At 43.8% G+C, this 21,944-nt stretch overlaps 2 long non-coding RNA genes across 2 annotated transcripts; both read left to right on the top strand.

Annotated features, from left to right (window-relative positions):
* Positions 1–6,553: 6,553 nt before the first annotated feature.
* Positions 6,554–21,360, top strand: LOC120746018. Its single transcript, XR_005698755.1, has 3 exons — positions 6,554–6,564; positions 18,989–18,999; positions 19,937–21,360. It is a non-coding gene; the product is annotated as an uncharacterized LOC120746018 (long non-coding RNA).
* LOC120746017 lies at positions 16,662–18,603 on the top strand. Its single transcript, XR_005698754.1, has 2 exons — positions 16,662–17,284; positions 18,384–18,603. It is a non-coding gene; the product is annotated as an uncharacterized LOC120746017 (long non-coding RNA).
* Positions 21,361–21,944: the final 584 nt, after the last annotated feature.

The following is a 21,944-nucleotide window of genomic DNA, read 5'->3' as shown; positions in this document are numbered from 1 at the left end:
ATGTCCACCCTGATTACCAGATAGAATACGCCTCCCGGGCTCTCGCTTTGGCAGTATGTTCCATGGACCTAAGAAGATGGTGACAGGGTTATGAAAAACAGAATAAACCCTTTGAATTACTATTCCTTGCAGGCCTTCCGGCACATTTGGCTGCCATCCTACTCCTGTTCAACCTACCTCATTTTCCCAGGAGCACCACTGACCTGCTGTGTATGTATGGATGTGTTTGCCCCAGGAGGGGCTCCAATAAGCATGACTGGAGCATATCATAGAGTGATTACAGACCCACACATCATATGTTCCACATTACTTACTCTCACAGTTGAAGTGTACCTCTGGTCAAATTAAGCTTGACGCTCTGTCATCATTTTAATGGGGGAACTTGCACGATCGGTGCTGACAAGTTACTTTTTTGCCCCACTGTAATGACTTTCATTGCTCCTTTAAAAAGTAGGAACGGCAAAAATTTAAACTCAGCCTTGGCTAAATAAGTCACTCGTGCCGTCAGGCCAGGAAATGCAGGAAAGCAACGAAAATGGAAGAAAGATAAGCTCCACGTTTCTTAGCAAGTGTTTAGAGATTGCTTAAATAACTATCAGCGGCCCATCAAGGTAGAAAGAGCAAATTAGTTTCCCATGAGCGCATTACAAGAAGTCTGGTATCCGAAAGTGCTTCAATACAAGTCAACTCTGTCTTGCATTTCCCACCATCAATCAGGTCATACTGAGACGTGCCCACACACGTCGGGGATTTTCAAAATTCTTTACTGAACAATTAATGATATCTGAGCACATATCCCATCCGCACGACCCCTCTGAACCGACCTACATGTTCATTCCCTTTTTCAGAATGTAAACCGGTTTCAATTATTCGCATCTCACTGATATAAGAATGCACTGAAACAAACTACGTGCCCCGTGGATTGTTTACCTACACCATTCCAGAATGTCTGAGACAGTCGGCTCAGTTATGTTTTTCCAAGACGACTGCATTTCAATTATTTGAGGTCTCATTGGTCTTTTTCTATCAGTGTTGATGATATAATAGCTGGCCTGGTGCTTGCCTCCCCACCTGTGGGAAGTGTGAGAGTGAATGAATAGGGCATTGTAAAGAACGGTGGGTGCACTCAAGAAGCGCTAATAATAAATCCAAGCCTAAAAGAATACAGTAAAATAAATATAATAAAATAAATACGATAAAGCCCGTTATATACCTTTATATTTTCAAATATAAAGGAAATAAAGGAAGGAGAATGATTGTTCAGGTTCAGTTTGTTGTCCACGACTGCATTTCCTCACTGCCTCTGTTTGTAGCTCGTTAACGGCAAGACCAACAGGGAGCGAGAAGTCAGCGCTCTCAGGAGGCCGGACAAACCCTCACAGAAGAAAAGGGAAGAGAAACAGCACTTGTGACGAGGTGGGATGGGTTATGCTGTGAAGGGTTCACTAAAACGTCATCAGGGGCATCCACACTGGAAGAGACAAGCAGCGGTGATTGGTGTGGAAAGACTTTGGTCTTGGAAGGATGTCCTAAAAAAACAAACCAACTCATCCCAGTGAGTTAAAGCGTACAGCCTGTGATCAGTGTGGGCAGAGCTTTTACGCAAAGTAGCCAATACTACGAAGCATCTAGTTACCCACTCTCTGGATTAAGGGGGCATACAGCTTGTGACATTTGTGGAGAAAACTGTTTCCCCTCACACATAGAAGCCTCCGAAATAATACACACCTACGCAGTCACACCAGACTGTTTGTTGTACGGCTTTGATCCAGTTGTTATAAACGGTTTGAGATAACAGCACAGATTTGACAACAGCACATGTTTCCGGGGGGCCACAGGAGGGACGACCTTATAAAGGTGACCTGTGGGAGAAGACGTTTAAAGCGCCACGTTACCATGAGCCACACCAACAAGAGCCACACCAAAAAGAGACCTACAAGTGCAGTTAACTGTGAGGATGTATTTTATTTGTAGCTGGTCTTTAGGCCCTGACGGTTTTGGAACAAACTCGGCTCATTAAACTGTGTTAAGTCAGTAGCACTTCGATGCATGGAAACAAGCGCTGAGTGACTGCAGCTTGTCATTTCAGTTGTGATTTTTGTTCAACACATGAAAAACTAAATGGGGAAAATTGATATGATGGTGTTAGTTAATGTTTCAGCAGTTTCCTGGTATATCATGATATTGGTTATTATTTCAGCATAAATGGCCTTTTGGGCATGTTGGGGCAGGGATAGCTCAGTAGGTAAGGTGGGTGGCCCCATGATCGGCAAAGGTGCGGGGGTTCGATTTCCCCTAACAGAGCGACCCTGAGGTACCCCGGAGGCAAGGTACCGGCCCTACCACACTGCTCCCCGGGCGCCCAGGTGGCTGCCACTGCGTTCAACTGAGTGAATGGGTTAAAGTGCAGAGAGGATGTTTCCCCACGGGGACCAATGAAATACACGTTCTTCTTTCTGTGTCTTCTGCTTTCTTTTACGCGGGGGCTCGTTCGCTCTGTCGGTGTACAGGGGAATAAAATAAAAAACAAAAATGAAAAATAGCACAAAACCAAACATGCAGTATCTTTCTCTTATGGTTAACAAGTTGTATCATTACGTAAGGATATTGTAATGAATTGGAGCAGGAGTATCATTGCCTTATTTAATGAGCTTTAGTGCTTTTAGACTTAGTGTTAAATCTTTTATTTAATATTATAATTTGGCAGTGTCTGGGGGTAGTAGTGTTTGTCTGTGGTTCCCATTCAGCTGAAGTGTTAGAACTGCCAGTTCAGTGTTATTATCGTTAAATGAGTATTACTGCAGTTCGTATTAGCACGCTGTTGGTACCCCGGCCAAAATATTAGCATAGTAAGGTACTTTATGTAACTCCAAGATGTTACTGTAACATGAAATAAATAGTATTAACGTAGTATTTGGTGGTAAGGATGGTAGTTAGTGCAGCCCAGTAAACGAGTGTGGTAACTGACAGTCAAAGATGTGGGGTATGTATTGGACGGCTGCAGAGATGCTCTTTATTCAGGTGACGTTTCAGGAAACAAAAATGTCGAAGGAACTGACTTAAACAAGACTGTCTTTTGTGTCTTTGTTCGAAGCGAGAGCGACACAAATGTATCCAGGTCTCAACCCTGTCATTCACTGTGGTGGTGGGGAAGAGTTTGCGTTGTAATCTTTGTGGAATAACTTTCAGCTCGAAAACACACCCTAAAAGTACAATCAACGTAAAACACCTGGGAAAAACTGAAAATATTGGCCAAGATGTGGGAGAAGCTTCAACAAATCAGTAGATTAAAAACAACATGAAATCAGTTCCAGTGAGGTTACAAAAGAACCATGTGAACAGTGGTGGGTCACCTTCAACCACGCACTGCAAGTCCAACCTTAAAAGACTAAAAAACCGAGTCCACACGGAGAGAAACCATACAGTGCAACACTTGACAAAAGCGTTCGTACAATCAGGTAATCGTAACAATCAGAACGTACAGCACTTGGAAGGAAACTACAGCTGTGACCAGTGTGACAAGAGCTTCAGGAATTCAGGGTTCATTACTCCAAACAAAACGATCCCACGTTAACTAATAAACCTGTTTTTCAACTGTTACCAGGTCCAAAACTGCACGCGCATTGTCTGCTCTGGTGCAAACAATCAAGGCGTGAGCACTCAGGGCTGAAATCACTCCCATCACGTGATTCACAGTGAATCTGAAGAGACAGAAAGATCCTCGTTCCCCGGTTTCAGGGTCAGACATAAAACCCTTGAGATCAGGCTCCACAGAGGTCAAGGGTTGTGAATGAACATGTTCGTTTGTGTCTGAGAAAAATTAAACAGGTGATTGAGATGAAGATAAACATGTTAAACTGTGTATAGACAAGGGGTCACCTAGCTGCTACGCAGGTGTGCATGTATGACAAAAATTATGAATGCGTAGTTGAGCACTTATGTTACCAAGCGGCCTTTGCGTAGCGTGACCATCGTCATTCAAACCTGACAGTGTTTCCTACAGCTTCGAGCCGAGCTCAGAAAAACTTCTTTCGAAAGGTGGCTCAAAGGGCCGTGCTTAAAAGCTACATGAGTGCACTGAAATGTGGTGCAAGTCTTGCTATAAACAAGGCTAGCTGAGAAGAAATGTCCACATTTATGATCTGGAGGAGATTATTTTGGGTGGCTAGGAGTAAATGTCAGACGTGCATATCATTTCACGTGAAGGGGCCAACGAGATTCGGGGCAGAGCACACCCATCAGCGGGGAGTTGGAGCCAAATTGCAGTCTGGGTGCCGAATTTTGGGGGATGCTTTACCGATGGATCTGTGGACAGCATTTACTTGTGTCTGTGGCCAGCAATGAGAGTTTACCTCTGACTCTCTCGGCGTAGATTGAACTGGGTGCTGACGCACCGCATACAGGGATGGCTGTGTGAGACTTACTTGAGGACACGGCTTGAGATGACTGGACAACAGTTGGTCGCTGCGGCACAAACGAGGCTGCTGTCAACGTGGGTATGTCCACAATGCGTTGGTGCGCCAAAATCGGCAACTTGCCGACAGGTAGGAGACGTGAAAAATAAAAAAATAAAGCGTTTTGTTTGCTGGCGTCGCATGGTATTTTACTATCCGCCTGTTGAGGGAATCAGAACGCGTCCATCTCAGGTGTGCCTAACCTGCGAGGGGTTATCCATTCCAGCCTTCGGAAGAGAACAGTCCTTCAGCAGTAGGGGCATAGGTTGTCTTATAACAACCCATATAAATCCTCAGATGGGCAGTGGTGTAAGTTTTTTTTTTTTAGGTATTTTGGTGCCAAATCCCAAGGCACAATTACTGTATTTCAATGTGATAGGAACACCAATTTTTTTTGTTTGTTTTTGTTTGAAGAGGGTAGTCCGATTTCAGTTCAAACTTATTTTGTTAAGTGGGGTTCATCAACAAAAGTTTTGCACTCCTGGAGGTATGGATATTTCAATTGTTGCTGTAGATCTTGTATGAAGCAGCCGTTTTCTTCGTTCTGTAAGAGCCGGAGGATTTTCAGCCTAGTCCGCTGGGGATTCAGGGGACTCTCGTCGCCCCTCCTCCCTCTTCTCCAGGAAGAGAGCAGCATTCACACCGCTGGCGCGCCACGGCAGCTGAGCAGACAGCTTGTGTGACGTGAAAATGACTGTTTGCCACAGTCTTCACATTCGGGGTACACAAACCAACTAACCATTTCATTAGGGTTTGGTCACGCTCCTTCTATGAACCTTTGGTTTTTCACTGACTCCTCTGAAACCTCGATAATCCTGCTCCTGTGTCTGAGACTCTCCCATGTTGCTCCCACCAGTTAGCCTAACTGTATTTTGTTTGGGCCTCAGATAGAAAATGTGACTAAGCAACAGAGTGCCACTGCCATATTAAAACTGGCTAGAGCTTGAAGCAGTGCCGCAAATCTATTGAATCAAGTTGAGTTTTGTTGTTGCAGAACCATGTAACCTCGACCCAGCTGACCAGGCGTTTGTGTGTCCATGAGGGGGGCCCATTAACCTGTCAGGCCATCTATGAGAAACCGTTAGTAGGCTTTATCCCTGGAGTGGTGCTACTCACGCACCAGCCCCATTACACAGAAACTGTCAGTGAAAGGTTCCTGAGCTCCACTCTCTGCATCCTGCCCCTGCCCAGGGCCCAGCTCGGGCCCCTTCCAGGTGGCCGCGGACTGGAACGTTCTTTGGCCGGTGGATCTGCTGGCCGGCCTCGCTGAAACTGCTTCGTGTGCCACCGCCGGGTCCCGGGGGGTCAGCCCCCTGAGCTGGTCAGTCATGGACTGTTTTGAGCCTTCACCCCATGGTCGCCCCCCCTGTACTGGGAATATCTAGCTGTGCGGCGTCCTCCGGGTCGGCCTCCCCCTCTGAGTGGTGCTTTTGACTGTTTCCTGAGTCATACAGTGGCTGTTTCGTAGACGTTTCGTTTTGGCCACTATTCATTGAGCTCGGCAGTTTTTTTGTTTGTTTTTTTTTGTTTTGGGACTTTTGCTCTTGCCGTTTGGTTCAGGTCTGGGTCTTCCGTCCTGCCAGCACACAGCCGAAACACGGGCATCCAATGTAGAATCTAGACATGAATAGCACAATTTTGTGATCCGGAAGAAATGAAGATAAGCCTGAATAATCAGGCACATCATTCTTGGGAAAGAACCTTCTATGGGGGGAGGTCTGTGAGTACCGGGGGTGGGGTGGATGATTCCCACAGAGGCACGTCGCTCTCAGGCTGCAGTTCGTAACTTGTTGGGAGGAGAGCAGAGCCTTCAGAGATCAGGCCTCTTTCCTGTCGACCAGCTTCCAGTTTTTTGGAATTTGGAAAAAGACGCTTCTCTCTGCTTTCCTTCCCACCATCGCAAAGTGTTTGCTCATAGCGGGGTCGTCTGTTTGTTGAGGGTTTAGCTCATAATGCAGGCGTGCAAACTCAAACAGCTGATAATGATAAGAAAAATACTGGATGCAGGCAATACCAACTAGATGGATCGGCTCGTGTGGACTTGAGATGGATTTTTTTTTCCCTAAGGAAAACCTGGCCGCAGTGATTCCACTTTTGGAAGTTCAGAAGTGTTTTGTTGTTAAAAGACTCTTAAAAAAACAGTCACAGAACTCTGTATTTATTTAAAGCAACAACTCTAACAGCTTGTTGGACTTTCTATGACATCATCCTTAAATCAGTTTTTACTGTGGGTTGTTGTTGGTTTGTTGTTTATTGTTGTATAGGGAAGGGGAGGAAATTTCACATGAGCAGGGTGGGGGGTGTGGGGGGGGTGGAATAATTTATTCAGTTATCAAAGTAAAGAACAAGCAAGTCTACAGAGATGATCGGGAAACTAGACTAATTGTACAAGAGGAGGTTGTTACCCAGGATGTCCAACTGATGGCCTGCAGACCATATTCTGGACCATGAATGCATTACATCCGAACCTGGCAAGATAATTCAATACGTCACTTATTAATGCAAACATCGGATAAATGGGGAGCCGCATCTTTTTCAGCCCGCTGAGAATCCGATGCCCATAGACGTTATTTTGATGAAACACCATGCGGCGCATACAAAGGCAAAGACAAAACTGGATCAGGTCAGGATGAGAAAGAAAGGGAGGGGGGCAGACGCTCGCAAGGACGCAAGTGCAAGTGTTTACAGGCCAAGGTACACGGAGAGAGAGGGAGCCCGATTTAAATGCAAGCAGTCGGGAAAAAGTGAAGAACAATTACAGGCATCTGGTTACATTTTCGGTGTGGAGTATTTGGAGTGTGAGCCCAGTGGTTGTTTGTCCCAGAGCTGGGACATGAGTCTCAAACTAAAACGCAATAGAACGAAATGCAAAAACATTGTATAAAATTATTTTCGGAATAAAGTGTAGATAAACTGAGTCAAAATTACATTAAATGGTTAAGATTACATTCACAATACTTTTATACTACTAATGACTACCCTACTTTGGTATTTTAATTTTATTTAATGTCTTGTGCAGACACTATATTTTAAATAGTCTACGGTATGTGAATCTAAAAGATAATAAAATGATTGCATGGAAGTAAGCAAGACGGGGGGGATACAGTTGGTATTTCACGTATGACGGGGACGGTGGCATTGAATCAGCGTCTGTGGGGTGGTGGGGGGGGGTCGAGTCAAGGTCAGCTGGTGCGGCGGTTGCGTGTGAGAGAGTTGAGACACGCACAGGGGTGTGCGGTATGGAGCCAAAACAGCAACACTGTGTCGACACAGTATCGATACAGCATTGGGGGAATGTGCGGAATAACGCTTGTCACGAGGCATCATCTACCCGCAGGCGGAGCCAGACATTTGAAACACCCGGGGGCTTAGCCCTAAAGGTAGTAAGGCATGGTGGGATTTTTTTTTTTGTTTTTTGGGGGGTGGGGGGGGGTGAATAGCAATGAATGGGAGGGGAGATAATAGGCTCTGTTTGGTGTTGTCAAAAAAGAATGACTGGCATATAGGAAAAATAATATCACAATGCAGGACACCTTAAAGCGAGTTTTTTTAATTAAGCATCAGGCAGAACAAGTCGGGGCTGCAGCAAGAACACGGGACAACCGCCAATTCAACCGAGACCCAGAACTGAGCTGGGAATTAAACAGGACTACAACAGTTCAAAATCAGGACTACGAGGGACGAACCCAGACAGAACCAGAATCGACTAGATGATAGTACAGCACTAAAAAGCATCATAGAACTGCACTACAAACTTATTTTTTTTTATTCTAACGCAGTAACAAATATTTTAGATTGAGAGAATTTTATATAATATTTAGCCTTGTTGTGCAAACAGCCTGCAACTTAATAATGTAGAATTTTGAAAAATAGCAACCTAAAAGGAAAAACAACTAGGTACGAGATACATGGGACCTATGATCGGGTGATACTTTTTGGTAAAACAGCCAGATTTGACTAAAGGTGTGGCTCACCTCTCTCTTGTTCATACTCTGTTCTGTCCTCTTCTCCATCTCCCTCTCTCCTCCCGCTCTGCTCCATCTCATCGCCCTACTTTGTGGCTGAACAATCATCAAATATAACAGTGAAAATCAAGATATTAAAACACTCTTCAGATAAAAAACAGCAAACAACCTTTTTAATGTAACATCAAATCAGACTAGATGGGTTATTTTTTTTAGATTGATAAATATATAAAAAAACATATTGTTACTTATTTAATCATGTATTTCTTAATTGTAAATGGCACCAAATTGTATGCAAAAAGTGGGAGCCACAATTATGGGAGCTCCACAATTCCTTTGCCTGGTGTTTGGGTTGACATCTCTTGATTTTCCCATGTAAAGAAGAAACAGGCTCTGTGTTTTGCCTTATAATGCATCCACAGCTGTGGCCACCAATTACTCACAATGACTCTAACTAACCTATCAGAAGCTCTTTTCAGCTCAAGAATGGAAATCATCTGGAGATGTCTTATGTAATTACAATAAACTTAGTGTATTATGTACTCCGAAATTTTGACGAGTGATAAAACAGCTCTTTATTCTGACATTAACAAACTATTCAAAAGTGATATTCAATATGTATTTTAGTCCAAACAAACAAGTTTACGTCTAAATTGATTGTGGACAGTAAAAAAATGTTCTTTAGTGTTTTCCATAAAGAGGGTAGGTAATATATGGTTTCAACTGTGAATATACTGCTTGTGTGTTGAAGTTCCTCTTGTTTTTGCATAGAATATACTGAACACATAACAAGCATAAGTATAAGATAAAATAACATCTACCAAGAGTTTTTTGTCTGTGAAAAGAGCTACCTATGTCCATGCTTGGATATCAGGTGCATTACTGAAAAACCGATGTATTTAGCCGTGGGAGGGAAAACAACTGAAAATATGAAAATAAACACACACGGAAGCTAGACCTCGAAAGAAACAACATTGTGGTTGGTCGGCTTGTATCATTTCGCCATTGTTGATTCACTTGAAGAAACGGTAACCGTAATATGGGTCAAGTGAGACACAGTTTGACATCATCTTTCGTGAGTCATCACCGTCATTTTGCATTAGTTGTACGGTACGAATGATTTTTGCTGTGGTACCTGGTCAAAAACTTTCAGCTCTCCTCGGTCTGCCGCGCCGTTTCTCCAACAGCCGCACTCGACAGGCAGCAGCCTGGCCGCCGCCCCCGCTTAGGTGCCTGAGCTCGGATCAATACCAATATTATTAGGGTGGATTGACGCACAGTCCGTAAATTCCCACAGTGTTCACCTAATGTGCTGGGGGGGTGCGGAGAGGGGGAGATGGTGTGTACTTTTTGGTTATTAAATAGGCGTTGTCAGCCAGGCGATCTAACTATGAAAAAATACACTCCAAAAGACGCCCGGACTTCCTGAAAAACAAAGCGGGGCCCCCGGGCTGAAGCCCAGTTAAGCCACCCACCCGCTCCGCCACCCCTTTTTGTTTTTTTTTGGGCAACCCCCCCCCTTTTTTTGTTTTACCCATCACTACTCTGATGCTTGATCAGTTCCTTCTATTAAAACTCGTCACAGACGCAGATAGGAGCCGGGGGGGGGGGCACTCGTACCCGAGTTGAATTAATTCGCCTCTGTTCTTTGCCCACAGAAGAACACTGACTTCACCCCCCACGCTCACTAAAACCTTTTCACAGCCCTTCAGCCAATCACTCTGGCAGAGAGAAACAAACTGCAGGTGACACTTGTTACACAGTGTAAACGCTTGTTCCCACATGGAAAACTGGACGGATCCAACCTCCTAGGCTTCAGACCACCCCCCCCTTTGCCCCAGGGGGGTTTTTTTAGGCCTGGGTGGTCTATCTCTGTCGTAGAACTGAACATCAAACTAGTTTTATGTGGACTGGCAAAAATAAGTTGTGTGCTTCGTAGTTTGATCCAAAGCACCTATTTGTTTCTGTAAATAATGTAAAAATTGGTATATCAAAACACCTGAGGCATTGGCGGCATTTTTAAGCGAATAGTACCAGATAACTGTTGTTTTGCAACATGTGCAGATTTTAGAAATGTACAATTGTGTTGTGCATTTCAAGTTATAAAATGTTCTTCAAAACATTGTTATGGGGTTTTTTAACAGTAAAAAATATAACGTTTTTTCTACTGACTCTGGAGTTTGAATTTTTGCTTGACTTAGATAACTGGTGCGAAATGATAAAAGTTTTTTTTGGGTTAAAAAAAAATTGCCCCGAATGTAAAAAACCCTCAATTTCAGATATTTGAGGTTGTCGGAAAAAGAGTATACCAAACCGGCGAGATAAAATGTTTTTATAATAATAATATAAGAATGATAATAGCCATAATAATAATAATAATAATAATAATAATATAGAGGAAAAAAATCAAAGTAGTCAAAAATAGGCAAAATTATACTTGGACGACCCCGAGGGTTCGGCAGTTACTTTGGTGTGCTCCACAGAAAATGGACAGAAGAGTCGGGACGGCAAAAGAAGCAACAGTATTCTGGTTGCAGGAGGTGAAGCTGGCTTGCAAACAAATGAGTTTCATGGCATAGTCTGCACCACTCTCGGGAGTCAAAGAGAGTAGGAAATATTACCTGTGAGAGGGCGACTGATCCAAAACAATAAACATAAACTGAAACGGATCTTATTGTAAGGTTATCGGGCCTTATTCCAAGTTTTTATAACACAGTAAATTGTTTTGTGTGGCATGTTGAGGTCGACGTTGCCAGTTGTTACCGTGCAGGCCACACCAGTTGGTGGCGTAAACAGGGCATTTGGTGTGTTGACAACCGCCAATAAACGATGTAAGAAGACGCAAAGCGCCTTCCGGGATGACAGACGGAGCTATTTTTTTCATCAGCAAAAGCAAGTAAAGAGTGACTTGGATGATAAACAACTAAACCCGCAACTTTTGGATACGACATCTCTCATCGATCGGCCCACCTTGTGTCTCCTGGTCGTAGCTGAGATCAACGTGAACCACGTGGGTCTCTGCGCCCTATCTGTTTTCCTGTGTGTGGACAAGTTGCAAGCTTCATCGCGAGTTTCTCCTCGGTTTTTGGGCCTCATCTTAAAGGTAAGCACAGCTAACTTTACTGTGAGTTCAGTTCAAATGTTGAAGTTTACTCCTGAATGAGGTCTTTCCATGCTGCTCTCCTGGTGTCTGTTCCAGTTTATGGTGAACACCGGTGAGAGAAGAGGGAAGAGAGTGGTTTTGGAGAAAAACACGCAACTAAATCAGGAGCGCAGCAGGCGGAGGAGAAAGTTGGGAGCAGAAAAGTCTTTTCATTGTCCCCTGCAGCGGTTTTTGTTCTCTACGCCGGCACCACAAACCGCTACGCCCGCATTTCTATTTTGAAGTGATAACAGGAATGGATGAGAGCGATCGGGCTGCAGTATCAGGGGAAGGGGGGGGTCACAATAACACTTTTATTGTCCAGCGGCGTGGATGAACACATGAGAGGAAGTGAAACTCCTACAAAGTCTCATTTAATGAGTGTGGCGGGCTGTAAGTGCTGCACAGTGGAAGAGGGTTAACAAAACTAAATGAAACAGAGATAAAGTAAACAGTGTGCATATTGAAAAGCACATGAGAAATCAAATATATTGGGTGGTTAATGTGACAGGAGAGTGGGAAGAATTAAAAAGGTCTTCCTGTGTCAAACACGCTGGCAAGTCCAAAGCAGGAAGGAAAGCACTGGAAACCACTGATCAAAGCTCATTAATCAAAGACCGCTGATGCAATGGCCTGAGTAACCAGCAGAGAGTTGGGAGTCCTGCAATGCACAGCATTGCATTGATGAGCTTTGATCAGGGGTTGTTGATCAAAAGGGTCTCATGGAGAATTGGAATATTAATGCTCAATACTGACCTCCCAGCCCATTTTTCCGTAGTGGGCTCGTTGCAGTCATGATGCAATGTACTGTTGAAAGATTGGGGAAAGCTGGCAGTCAGCTAAACTGAAGAAGTCACTTGGATGAGTGAACGAACGTTTGCTCCCCAAAAAGCTACGTCCAATGAACAAGAAAGCAAACGTTTAGGAAGGGTGAAGAGGTGGGTGGGACTGGGGGGCTGAAGGAGTTGAAAGTGTGGGTTGGGGGAGTAACAGGTCTGTCCCTGTTTGTGGAAACCACAGGAGGAGCTGTTCAGGCTGTTGCGGGGTGTGAATTGTTGATGGAGTCTTTAAACTTGGTAGTTGCTGTTTTCCAGACTGAAGCAGAGCGTTAGCTGAAAACTGGTTTTAGAGTTCATTCAGACACCTCTCAGCTGCTTAAACAGCCTTACCGGTATCATACAAAGTGTATAAACCCCAATCCACCTTTAACATGGGCAGAAGGAAAAAATAGAAAGAGGGAAGAGAGTGGCTCCCAAACCTTCAAGAGGACCGTTATGGCCCTGTCATAGTAACGGGACTGGCGTAGAAATGGAGAGCCAATGTCACAAAAGTTCCTCTGAAGTATAAGGGAGTGAAAGAAAGTTTCCCTCACTTTTGGCGCACAACACGGATCACAAGATTTTCGACAAGGCAATCAGAGTGAAATTTGTACTTTGGTTGTCAGATGAACATATGAGACACTTTGACTCTTGCAGTGGGGTCGGGGTTGTGGAGCGGCTAAGTACTTAGATCCTGTTGTGTGTCCCAGCTGAGCAGGGGGGGGGGGGGTTGGCAGAGTGAGGTAGCGGACGAGCAGCAGAGGAACATTTTCAGCCATCGGGACTCACTGAGTCACGACTTTCAAAAATAAAACTATGAAGACACTTTTCTGGCACTGGGCTGTAATTCGTGGCTGTGGCATGCTGGCTAACGTGGTTTTAACTTGGCTGTGTGAACAAATGGAGAAACTATGATTCCCCTTTTAACCATACGATTCAGCATCTGGAATTTGTACCATCTGGTGCTGTCACACATTCATTCTCAGACTTCACCACTTAAATTGGCATTAATCAATACAAGGTCCGTGATGAACAAGACTTTCATATACCGTGACTTGTTTGTTTCTCATGGCTTGGACTTTCTCTTTATAACTGAAACTTGGCTACCTACTGATGATCTAGTTGCTTTTGTGGAACTGACTCCTGAAAACTGTAACTTCCTCAACACACCTAGGACCTGCTGTCGTGGAGGCGGCCTGGCAACAGTCTTCAGAGATCACTTTAAATGTAGAATGCTACCCAGAAGTGTCTACACCAGTTTTGAACTGCAACTGTTTATGCTGGATCTTTCCTCTCCTGTACTCTGTGCTCTAGCTTATAGGCCTCCTCACCTTAACAAAGACTTCATTAAGGAATTTTCGGATTTTCTATCCAACCACTGATAGGCTTCTAATCCTTGGCGACTTCAATATCCATATGTGTTGCCCCTCTAAACCTTTGGTTAGGGAGTTTTTACAACTCTTGGACTCATTTAACCTGACCCAGTCTGTCAACGGCCCTACACACAAGCAGGGCCACACTCTTGACCTCATCTTGTCATCTGGGCTCTCAGTGATTGGCGTTGAAGTGATTGATGTGTGTCCGTCTGACCATAATTTCATTTTGTTTAAATATTCCAATTCCTCACTCATCACCCAAACAAAACCAGGCCCCCTCTCTTATACTCCCTATAACACCTGAAAACTGCTCCCCAATTCTCAGCTGCCTTCGCTGCATCTCCTTTGGCCACCTTTGATGGAAAGTTCTCCTCATAGCAATAATCCTGATGAGCTTCTTGCATGTTTTAATTATCGCTTGTACCACCATACAGTGGGGCAAAAAAGTATTTAGTCAGCCACAGATTGTGCAAGTTCCCCCACCTAAAATGATGACAGAGGTCAGTAATTTGCACCAGAGGTACACTTCAACTGTGAGAGACAGAATGTGAAAAAAAAAAAATCCATGAATTCACTGGTAGGATTTGTAAAGAATTTATTCGTAATCAGGGTGGCAAATAAGTATTTGGTCAATAACAAAAATACAACTCATACTTTTGTAACATAACCTTTGTTGGCAATAACAGAGGTCAAACGTTTACTATAGGTCTTTACCAGGTTTGCACACACCAGTAGCTGGTATTTTGGCCCATTCCTCCAGCAGATCTTCTCGAGAAGCAGTGTGTTTTTGGGGGCTGTCGCCGAGCAACAAGGACTTTCAACTCCCGCCACAGATTTTCTATGGGGTTGAGGTCTGGAGACTGTCTAGGCCACTCCAGACTTTCAAACGCTTCTACGGAGCCACTCCTTTGTTGCCCAGGCGGTGTGTTTTGGATCATTGTCATGTTGGAAGACCCAGCCTCGTTTCATCTTCAGAGTTCTCACTGATGGAAGGAGGTTTTGGCTCAAAATCTCACGATACATGGCCCCATTCATTCTGTCCTTAACAAGGATCAGTCGTCCTGTCCCCTTGGCAGAAAAACAGCCCCATAGCATGATGTTTCCACCCCCATGCTTCACAGTAGGTATGGTGTTCTTGGGATGCAACTCAGTATTCTTCGTCCTCCAAACACGACGAGTTGAGTTTATACCAAAAAGTTCTACTTTGGTTTCATCTGACCACATGACATTCTCCAATCCTCTGCTGTATCATCCATGTGCTCTCTGGCAACTTCAGACGGGCCTGGACATGCACTGGCTTCAGCAGCGGAACACGTCTGGCACTGCGGATTTGATTCCCTGCCGTTGTAGTGTGTTACTGATGGTGACCTTTGTTACTTTGGTCCCAGCTCTCTGCAGGTCATTCACCAGGTCCCCCCGTGTGGTTCTGGGATCTTTGCTCACCGTTCTCATGATCATTTTGACCCCACGGGATGAGATCTTGCGTGGAGCCCCAGATCGAGGGAGATTATCAGTGGTCTTGTATGTCTTCCATTTTCTGATGATTGCTCCCACAGTTGATTTTTTCACACCAAGCTGCTTGCCTATTGTAGATTCACTCTTCCCAGTCTGGTGCAGGTCTACAATACTTTTCCTGGTGTCCTTCGAAAGCTCTTTGGTCTTGGCCATGGCGGAGTTTGGAGTCTGACTGTTTGAGGCTGTGGACAGGTGTCTTTTATACAGATGATGAGTTCAAACAGGTGCCATTCATACAGGTAACGAGTGGGGACAGAAAAGCGTCATACAGAAGATGTTACAGGTCTGTGAGAGCCAGAGATTTTCCATGTTTGAGGTAACCAAATACTTATTTTCCACCCTGATTTACGAATAATTCTTTACAAATCCTACCATGTGAATTCATGGATTTTTTTTTTCCCACATTCTGTCTCTCACAGTTGAAGTGTACCTCTGGTGCAAATTACTGACCTCTGTCATCATTTTAAGTGGGGGAACTTGCACAATCGGTGGCTGACTAAGTACTTTTTTGCCCCACTGTAATGGACTCAATTGCTCCTTTAAAAAAGTAGACGGCAAAAATTTAAAACTCAGCCTTGGCTAAATAAGGTCACTCGTGCCGTCAGGCAGGAATGCAGGGAAAGCAGAACGAAAATGGAAGAAAGATAAGCTCCACGTTTCTTATCAAGTGTTTAGAGATTGCTTAAATAAACTATCAGCGCACCATCAAGGTAGAAAGAGCAAATTATTTCTCCATGATCATTAACAAGAAGTCTGGTAATCCTAAAGTTCTATTCAATACAATCAACTCTGTCTTGCATCCCACCACATCAGTCATATCTGAGACTGCCCCACACACGTCTGAGGATTTTCAAAAATTCTTTACTGAAAAATTAATGATATCTGAGCACATATCCCATCCCAAGACCCCTCTGAACCACCTACATGTTCATTCCTTTTTTCAGAATTTAAACCGGTTTCATTATTCCATCTCACTGATATAATAATGCACATGAAACCAACTACGTGCCCCTTGGATATGTTACCTACACCATTTCTCAGAGATGTGCTGAAGACAGTCGGCTCAGTTTGTTCCACGACTGCATTTCAATTATTTGATGGTCTCATTGGTCTTTTCTATCTATTTTGATGAATAAAAGCTTGCCTTGTAGCTTGCCTCCACCAGTGTGTGAATGTGAGAGTGAATGAATAGGGCATTGTAAAGAACTTTGGGTGCCTCAAAAAGCGCTATATAAATCCAATCCATAAAAATAATACAGTAAAATAATATAATAAAATAATACGATAAGCCTTTATTATATCCTTTATATTTTCAAATATAAAGGAAATAAAGGAAATTATAATGATTGTTCAGGTTCAGTTTGTTCCACGACTGCATTTCACTCACTGCCTCTGTTTGTATCTCGTTCACTGCAGGACCAACATGGAGCGAGAAGTCAGCGCTCTCAGGAGGCCGACAAACCTCACAGAAGAAAGGGAGAGAAAACATACACTTGTGACGAGTGTGGGATGGGTTTTGCTGTGAAGGGTTCACTAAAACGTCATCAGGTCATCCACACTGGAGAGAGACAATTCAGCTGTGAGTTGTGTGGAAAGACTTTTTCTTGGAAGGATGTCCTAAAAAAACACCAACTCATCCACAGTGGAGTTAAAGCGTACAGCTGTGATCAGTGTGGCAGAGCTTTTACTCAAAGTAGCCAACTACAGAAGCATCTAGTTACCCCACTCTGGAATTAAGGCATACAGCTGTGACATTTGTGGAAAAACTTTTCGCCACATAGACAGCCGGAATACACACCTACGCATTCACACCAGACATGTTGTGTACTGCTGTGATCAGTGTGATAAACGGTTTATAACAGGCACAGATTTACAACAGCACATGTTTACCCACACTGAGGGACGACCTTATAAATGTGACCTGTGTGAGAAGACTTTTAAATCTCCACGTTACCTGAGACGACACCAACAGATCCACACCAGAAAGAGACTCTACAAGTGCAGTTACTGTGAGGTATGTATTTATATTGTTATCTTGTCATTTTAGCCTGACTGTTTGGAACAACTCTGCTCATTAAACTGTGTTAGCATGTTAGCAATTCTACTGCATGGAAAAGCAGCTCTGAGTGATTCAGATTTTCATTTCAGTTGTGATTTTTGTTCACACAATCATGAAAAACTAAAAGTGGTGAAAATTGATATGATGGTGTTATTTAATGTTCAGGCAGTTTCCTGGTATATCATGATATTGTTATTATTTCAGCATAAATGGCCTTTTGGGCATTTTGGGCAGGGATAGCTCAGTAGGTAGAGTGGTGGCCCCATGATCGGAAGGTCGGGGGTTCGATTCCCCTGAACAGCTACCCTGAGGTACCCCTGAGCAAGGTACCGTCCCTACACACTGCTCCCCGGCGCCCAATGGCTCCCCAATGCTTCACTGAGTGAATGGGTTAAATGCAGAGAGGGATTTTCCCCACGGGGACCAATAAAGTACACTTTCTTTTCTTTCTTTTCTTTCTTCTTCCTTACAGCGGCTCGTTCCTCTGTCAGGTGTACATGGAATAAAATAAAACAAAAATGAAAATAAGCACAAACCAAACATTCAGTAATCTTCTCTTATGGTTAACAAAGTTGTATCATTACGTAATGGTATTGTATTATTGTAGCAGTAGTATCATTGCTTATTTATAGCTTTAGTGCTTTTAGACATTAGTGTTAAAATACTTATTTATATTATAATTGCAGTGTCATGGGGGTAGTAGTGTTTGTCTTGTGTCCCATTCAGCTGAGTGTTATAACTGCACAGTACAGTGTTTATAATGCAGTATTAAATGAGTATTACTGCAGTTAGTAGTTTAGCACTGTGTTGGTACCCTGCAAATATTAGCATAGTAGTACTTTAGTGTAACTCAGATGTTACTGTAACATGAAATAAGTATTACTGTAGTATTATGGTGGTAGTATTGTAGTTATTGCAGCCCAGTAAACTGAGTGTGTTAACTGAAACAGTCAAATGTAATTGGACGTCTGCAGAGATGCTCTTTATTTCAGGTGACGTTCAGGAAAAAAAATGTTGAAGGACTGACTTACACTGTCTTTGTGTCTTTGTTCAGAAGCAGAGCGACACAAATGGATCCAGTTCTCAACCCTGTCATCACTGTGGTGGTGGGGAAGAGTTTCGTTGTGATCTTTGTGGAATAACTTTCAGTCGAAAACACACCCTAAAAGTACATCAACGTAAACACACTGGAGACAAACTGAAATATTGCAAAGAATGTGGGAGAAGCTTCACCACATCAGGTAGATTAAAACAACATGAACTCATTCACAGTGAGGTTACAAAGAACCTATGTGAACAGTGTGGGGTCATCCTTCACCACTGCAGTCAACCTTAAAAGACATAAACGAGTCCACACAGGAGAGAAACCATACAAGTGCAGACACTGTGACAAAAGCTTCTTACAATCAGGTAATCGTAACAATCATGAACGTACACACTTGGAAGGAACTACAGCTGTGACCAGTGTGACAAGAGCTTCAGGAATCTCAGTTCATACTCCAAACACAAACGATCCCACGTTACTAATAAACTGTTTCACTGTTACCAATGTGCCAAAACATTCACCTCATTGTCTGCTCTGTGCAAACATCAGCGTGATCACTCAGGGCTGAAATCACTCCCATCACTGGATCACAGTGAATCTGAAGAGACAGAAAGATCCTCTTCCGGTTTCAGGGTCAGACATAAAACCCTTGAGATCAGGCTCCACAGAGTTCAGGTGTGAATGAACATGTTCGTCTTGTGTACTGAGAAAAATTAAACAGGTGATGAGTAAGATAAACATGTTAAACTGTGTTATAGACAGGGATGCACCTAGCTGCTACTCAGGTGTGCATGTATGACAAAAATTATGAATGCGTAGTGACACTTATGTTACCAAGCGCCTTTGCGTACTTGACCATCTCATTCAACCTGACAGGTGTTCCTACAGCTTCGGAGCCAGAGCTCAAGAAAAAACTTCTTTCGAAAAGGTGGCTCAAAGTGCCGTGGCTTAAAGCTAACAATGAGTGCACTGAAATGTGGTGCAAGTCATTGCTAATAAACAAGCTAGCTGAGAAGAAATGTCCACATTTATATTCTGAGGATATTATTTATTGTGGTGGCTAGGAGTAAATGTCAGACGTGCATATCATTCACGTGAAGGGGGCACAGATCGTGCAGAGCATCACACCATCAGCGGGGAGTTAGGAGCCAAATTGCAGTCTGCCGAATTTTGGGGGATGCTTTCCGATGGATCTGTGGACATCATTTACATTGTGTCTGTGTCCAGCAATGGAGAGTTTACCTCTGACTCTCTTGGACTGATTGAACTGGGTGCTGACCGCACCGCACAGGGATGGACTTGTGAGACTTCTTGAGGACACAGGCTTGGATGACTGGACAACAAAGTTGGTCGCTGCGTGCACAACGAGGCTGCTGTCAACGTGGGTATGTCCAATGCGTTGTGCCAAAACTCCGGCAACTTGCTACAGTTGGAGACTTGAAAAATAAAAAAATAAAGCTTTTTGTTTGCTATCGACATTAGTTTACTATCCGCCCTGTTGAGGTATCAGACGGTCCATCTCACTGTGTTCCTGCGAGTGTTTATCTTCCAGCCTTCTGAAGATAAACCAGTCCTTCAGCATTAGGGGCATAGTGTCTTATAACAACCATATAAATCCTCAGATACAGTGGTGTAAAGTTTTAGGTATTTGTGCCACATCCCAAGCCATTTGTATTCATGTGATAGGTTTTTTTGTTTTTTTAAGAGGTAGTCCGATTTCAGTTCAGAACTTATTTTGTTACTGTTGGGTTCATCAACAAAGTTTGCACTCCTGGAGGTATGGATATTTCTGTGTTGCTGTAGATCTTGTATGAGCAGCCGTTTCTGTAAAGAGCCGGAGGATTTTCAGCCTAGTCCGCTGGAGGATTCATGGGACTGCTCGTCTCCTCCCTCTTCCAGGAGAAAGCAGCATTCACACCGCTGTCGCTCCACGGCAGCTGAGCAGACAGCTTTTGTGAGTGAAAATGACTGTTTGCCACATTCTTCACATTCTGGTACCAGACCAACTACCATTTCATCTATGGTTAGTCACGCTCCTTCTATGAACACTTTGGTTTTTCAACTGACTCCTCTGAACCTCGATAATCCTGCTCCTGTGTCTGAGACTCCCAGTGTTGCTCCACCAGTACCTCACTGTATTTTTTTCTGTGCCTCAGATAGAAAATGTGACTAGCAACAGAGTGCCATCTGCCATATTAAAACTGGCTAGGAAGCTTGGACTCAGTGCCGCAAATCTATTGAATCAAGTTGAGTTTTGTGTTTCAGAACCATTTAACCTCGACCCAGCTAACCATGCTTTTGTGTCCATCCCATTAACACTGTTCAGGCAGCATCTCATGAGACCGTTAGTATGGCTTTATCCCTGGAGTGTGCTACTCACCAGCCCATTTACACAGAAACTGTCAGTGAAAATGTTCCTGAGCTCCACTCTCTGCCTCCTGCCCCTGCACCCAGGGCAGCTCGGGCCACCTTCCAGGCCGCTGACTGGACTTCTTGGCCGGTGGCTCCGTGGCCGGCCTCCTGACCTGCTTCGTTGCCACCGCTGGTTCCGTGGTCAGCCCCCTGAGCTGTTCAGTCATGGACTGTTGAGCCTTCAACCCCCTGGTCGGCCCCCCTGTACTGGATAGTCTACTGTGCGGCCGTCCTCCGGGTCGTCCTCCTGAGTGGTGCTTTTGGACTGTTTCCTGAGCATCAGTGCTTTTCGTAGACTTTCGTTTTGCACTATTTCATGAGCTCCAGGTTTTTTTGTTTTTTTTTTTTGTTTTGGACTTTTGCTCTTGCTTTGGTCAGTCTGGGTCCTTCTCCTGCCAGCACACAGCCGAAACACTGGCTCCATGTCTAGAATCTAGACATGAATATCACAAAATTATTGTGATCTAGAATTGAATATAAAGTCCTGAATAATCAGGCCCCATCATTTCTTAAAGACCTTATACTGTAGTACCGTATGATCCCAACAGAGCACGTCGCTCTCAGACTGCAGTCGTACTTTTGGAGGAGAGCAGAGCCTTCAGATATCAGGCCTCTTTCCTGTCGAACCAGCTTCCAGTTTGGATTTGGGAAACAGACTCTTCTCTCTGCTTTTCCTTCCCACCATCACAAAGTGTTTGCTCATAGGGGGTCGTCTGTTTGTTGAGGGTTTTATCTAATACTGCAGCGGTGCAAACTCAAACAGCTGATAATGAAGTAAGAAAAATACTGATGCAGGCAATACCAACTAGATGGATCGGCTCGTGTGGCGTGAGATGGATTTTTTTTTCCTCAAAGGAAAACTGGCCTCAGTGATTCCTTGAAAGTCAGTGTTTGTGTTAAAAGACTCTTAAAAACAGTCACATACTCTGTATTTATTATAAAGCACAACTTCTACAGCTTGTTGACTTTCTATGACATCCTTAAATCAGTTTACTGTTTTATATGGATGGGGAGGAATTCACATGAGCAGGAAGGAATAATTTATTCAGTTATCAAAGTAAAGAACAGCAAGTCTACAAGATGATCGAGGAAACTAGACTCATTGTACAGAGGAGGTTGTTACACCAGGGATGTCAAACTTATGGCCTGCAGACCATA

The sequence above is a fragment of the Simochromis diagramma genome, unplaced genomic scaffold, assembly GCF_900408965.1.
Source record: "Simochromis diagramma unplaced genomic scaffold, fSimDia1.1 OVJJ01000023.1, whole genome shotgun sequence".
Taxonomy (NCBI): Eukaryota; Metazoa; Chordata; class Actinopteri; order Cichliformes; family Cichlidae; genus Simochromis; species Simochromis diagramma.
Note: the sequence above shows the minus strand (reverse complement) of the source record. Positions and strands in the feature narration are given on the sequence as shown.